This window comes from Colobus angolensis, unplaced genomic scaffold, assembly GCF_000951035.1.
Source record: "Colobus angolensis palliatus isolate OR3802 unplaced genomic scaffold, Cang.pa_1.0 Scaffold40, whole genome shotgun sequence".
NCBI lineage: Eukaryota > Metazoa > Chordata > Mammalia > Primates > Cercopithecidae > Colobus > Colobus angolensis.
The window spans coordinates 4100344-4105463 of NW_012117377.1; the positions used below are offsets into that span (position 1 = coordinate 4100344).

General features: G+C 42.6%; 1 protein-coding gene across 4 annotated transcripts in view; it reads right to left on the reverse strand.

Annotated features, from left to right (window-relative positions):
• The window catches only part of PLD5 (phospholipase D family, member 5), a 442862-nt gene that overhangs the window by 81950 nt on the left and 355792 nt on the right, over window positions 1-5120 (reverse strand). The window lies entirely within an intron of this gene.

Genomic DNA, 5120 nt, shown 5'->3' on the forward strand with positions numbered 1-5120 from the left:
GGATCTGTAAGTAAAAGTCTTTGAACTTGCTTCCTGTCGTGGTGGTGTATTGAATTTGCACCATCTGAAGAACCAGGGGCTATCCCAGGCTGGGTTTTCCCTGGGAAACTGGGGAGAACACAAGGTTGGGCTCCCAGTGCCAGAGCTATGTCAGGGAGGCATAAACTGGACATGGGTCAGACAAGAGCCACAAGAGCATCTGCCAGCATAAACAAGCTCTCTGTGTGAGAGACCCTCCTGGTCACAGGTGGGACAACTGGGCATTAGGCTGTCCTCCAGTCAAAAGAGGCATCCCATAAAAGGCACACAGCAAACATCGACGTTCAGCTCCCCTTCATTTCCTGTTAGGACAGGGTGGCTAGCCACTCTGGTGCTGAAATCCCAAGTTAGCTGGGCCCTCTGAAAACAACACTTGCCTGTATTTACCCATGTTCATGCACATGTGTGCGTGTACACACACACAGACACACACACAGCCTGACGGGAGCCACTGCATACCACTAGGCTTTTCTCTTTGGCACAGATGCATCATTCAACTCCCAAGCCGGAAACAAATCCCAAGATTATTAAACGTGAATATGTCAGGGAAGACCCTGATTTTATTCAGCAAGTGGCTCTCCTTGCATATCACTAACAGTTATGGAACTTTTTTCCTAACTAATTCACATATGTGACATCTCCTACATTTTACTTGAAGTTATTGACCAAATAGATGCTGACTGATAACATAGTTTTTCAGGAAGAAAGTTAACTTGGGGAAAATGGAGAAATTAATCCTTCTTTAAAATTCACAGACTAGTGATATATTTTATGAGCCACTGTAGTTAGTGGTATGACATGCTTGAATGTCCATTGAGTTGAGTTGTAATTCTGTTACTGATAAAATGAAAGGTCCAAAGAATGAAGCCTAATTTGCCTTTATAAATTAGATTTACCATTATTCCTACTATAAAGTCATAGTCACTTGCTTTCTGGTAGCCTTTTGAGAGAGACATAATAATGATAATGATAGTAATAATAACAATGATACATAGTAGCCATGTTGGCTATAACAGGGTCCTGGGTAGACACCGTGACTGATAGCAGCATTCACAGTGACAACTATAATAACTAACTATATTAGTTTGTTCTCATGCTGCTAATAAAGACATATCTGAAACTGGGTAATTGATAAAGAAAAAGAGGTTTAACGGACTCACAGTTCCACATGGCTGGGAAGGCCTCACAATCATGGCAGAAGGCAAAGGAGGAGCAAGGGCACATCTTACATGGCAGCAGGCAAGAGAAAGCATAAAGAGAACTGCCCTTTATGAAAGCATCAGATCTCGTGAAACTTATTCATTATCATGAGAACAGCATGGGAAAAACCCATCTCCATGATTTAATTACCTCCCACCAAGTCCCTTCCACTACACGTGGGGATTATGGGAGCTACAATTCAAGATGAGATTTGGGTGGGGACACAGCCAAACCATATCACTAACATTTATGGAACCTTTAATAACTGCCTGATAAAGTTCCAAGTATTTCACATATGTGATATTGTTAAGTCCTCACAAAAACACTGAGTATCAGGCTTTCATCTCCATTTTACAAAAGAGGCAACCAAGGCACAGAGAGGTACAGAAACTTACCCAAAAATCACACATCCAGTAAATATATCCATAGATGTGGATTGCCTATGTGAAAACAATGTGTGTCGTGCATCACGGTAGATGTAAAAACAAAATAATTTGGCATATATTACATACCCTTCTGTGCAGAGATTTAGGTGGGCAATTTGCTCATTCACATGTGTTTACATTGCTGCATATAAATGAATGTTTGCTTGGGGAGGAAGTGGTTCCTCACCAGGTTGCACAACGAAATATACTGAGCAAGTATTTTCAAAATGCACATGCTGAGGTGCCACTGCAAATCAATGGAACCAGAATCTTCAGCATTTACAAAAACAAACACTCAGAATGATGCAGCTTGATTAAGAACAGCTGGTCTTTTAGTAATCTCATAGATGTTTGTTTCTCCATGTCATCATAACGGTTAACAATCGCCTTTAAAGAAAGTCTTTGATTGAACACAAATAATACATTAATTGGACTAACAAATCAAACATGCATGTCTTTATACTACCAGGGTAATATGAACATGTCACCAGTGAAATTTTTTGTTTTCATTTAATGAATACTTCTTTGATTATTTAGTCTGGTAACTATCAGCATATCAAAGAAGATGTGAAAAGAAGCACTTTGAAGCTACAAGAACTCCACTGCAGCCTAGGCAGAGGTGAGATGACAAAAATGTTTGGCCAAAATAGTTTTGGCAACGAGAGCTTTTCTTAAGTCCAAGTTTATAGTAATAAGTAAGAATATATATAATAATTCCTTATTAAACAACACAAATTTAAGATTACAGTAATTTGGGGTTACAGAATACATTTCCACTATTTATGAAGTGAGAGCCTCTTAAAAGTTTTGGAGCATTCATCTTTAACTCAGTGAAAGGTACCAATATATTTTGAGTACCACTGATGATATGCAAACCAAGCTTGCTAGGAATGAGTTATTGGCTCATTAAAACAACAGTCAGCTGCTAAACATCTGTTTGACAATTGGATCTGAGGCTGCTTTGATGTGGTATATGAAGTATGCATTTTAAAACAGTAAAATAGCACTTCTTTAAAGGTATTCTATATGTCAGACTTCACTCATTCACACAGCTTATCCATAAGTTTTTAATGAATGAAGTTTTTTTTTTTGTACCACCCCCCATGATTCCATTATTGAATGTTCAGAATGAACTTCTGGACCTCTGCTACTTACAAAGACAAAGAAAAGGGAGAAGAGAGAAGGCCCTAATGAATTTATGCCCATAACATAAGTAATTAAGAATTTCAAATGACTCCATGGGGCTGGGAGTGCTTTAATTCCCCCATAAACAATGTACATTAATACTGAAAGGCCTTTCTTAATACACATGAAGGCTACCTTTCTTGGGCAACCATTAGTATCCCTTAAAACATGAAAAAACAGTATGGCTGGAAAGATGGCTAAATAGGAGGAGCTCCAGTCTGCAGCTCCCAGCAAGATTGACACAGAAGGCAGGTGATTTCTGCATTTCCAACTAAGGTACCAGGTTCATCTCAATGGGAATGGCTTGACAGTGGGTGCAGCCCATGGAGGGTGAGCCAAACCAGGGTGGGGTGTCACCTCACCTGGGAAGTGCAAGGGGTCAGGGAATTTTCTCCCCTACCCAAGGGAAGCCGTGAGGCACTAAGCCTGAGGAACCCTGCACCTCAGCCCTGATACTGCACTTTTCCCACAGTCTTCAAAACCCATAGACCAGGAAGTACCCTCCAGTGCCTGCCCCACTAGGGCCCTGGGTTTCAAGCACAAAACTGGGTGACCATTCGGGCAGACACTGAACTAGCTGCAGGAGTTTTTTTTTCCATACCCCAGTGGCTCCTGGAATGCCAGCGAGACAGAACTCTTCACCCCTCTGGAAAGGTGGCTGAAGCCACGGAGCCAAATGGTCTGGTTCAGTGGGTCCCAACCCCATGGAGCCCAGCAAGCTAAGATCCACTGGCTTGAAATTGTCACTGCCAGCACAGCAGCAGTCTGAGATCAACCTGGGATGCTTGAGCTTGGTTGGGGGAGGGGAGTCCACCATTGCTGAGGCTTGAGTAGGTAGTTTTACCCTCACAGTGTAAACAAAACCACCAGGAAGTTCGAACTGGGTGGAGCCCACCGCAGCTCAGCTAGGCTGCTATGGCCAGACTGCCTCTCTAGATTTCTCCTGTCTGGGAAGGGCATCTCTGAAAAAAAGACAGCAGCCCCAGTCAGGGACTTATAGATAAAACCCTCATCTCCCTGGGACAGAGCACCTGGGGGAAGGCGCAGCTGTGGGTGCAGCTTCAACAGACTTAAACGCCCCTGCCCAACGGCTCTGAAGAGAGCAGCAGACCTCTCAGCACAGCGTTTGAGCTTTGCTAAGGGTCAGACTGCCTCTTCAAGTTAGTCCCTGACTCTCATGTGTCCTGACTGGAAGACAACTCCCAGGTGGAGCCAACAGATATCTCATGCAGGAGAGCTCCAACTGGCATCTGGCACGTGCTCCTCAGATGAAGATTCAAGAAAAAAGAACAGGCAGCAATCTTTGCTGTTCTGCAGCCTCTGCTAGTGATACCCAGGCAAACAGGGTATGGAGTGGACCTCTAACAAACTCCAGCAGACCCACAGCAGAGGGACCTGTTAGAAGGAAAACTAACAAACAAAAAGGAATAGCACATCCACTCAGAAACCCCATTGGAAGATCACCAACAACAAAGACCAAAGGTAGATAAATCCACGAAGATGGGGAGAAACCAGTGCAAAAAGGCTGAGTATTCCAAAACCTAGAACATCTCTTCTCCAAACAATCACATGTCCTCAACAGCAAGAGAACAAAACTGGATGGAGAATGAGTTTGATGAATTGACCATAAATAGGCTTCAGAAGGTGAGTAATAACTCCTCTGAGCTAAAGGAGCATGTTCTAACCCAATGCAAGGAAGCTAAGAACCTTGAAAAAAGGTTAGACGAATTGCTAACTAGAATATCCAGTTTAGAGAAGAACATAAATGACCTGACGGAGCTGAAAAACACAGCACGAGAACTTCGTGAAGCATACACAAGTATCAATAACCAAATCAATCAAGCAGAAGAAAGGATATCAGAGAGTGAAGATCAACTTAATGAAATAAAGCTAGAAGACAAGATTAGAGAAAAAAGAATGAAAAGGAATGAATAAAACCTGCAAGAAATCCAGGACTATGTGAAAAGACCAAATCTACACCTGATTGGCGTACCTGAAAGTGACAGAATGGAACCAAGCTGGAAAAAGCTCTTTAGGATATTATCCAGGAGAACTTCCCAACCTAGCAAGACAGGCCAACATTCAAATTCAGGAAATACAGAGACCACCACAAAGATACTCCTCGAGCAGAGCAACCCCAAGACACATAATCATCAGATTCAACAGCGTTGAAACGAGGGAAAAAATGTTAAGGCCAGCCAGAGAGAAAGGTTGAGTTACCTACAAAGGGGAAGCCCATCAGACTAACAGCAGATCTCTCTGCAGAAACCC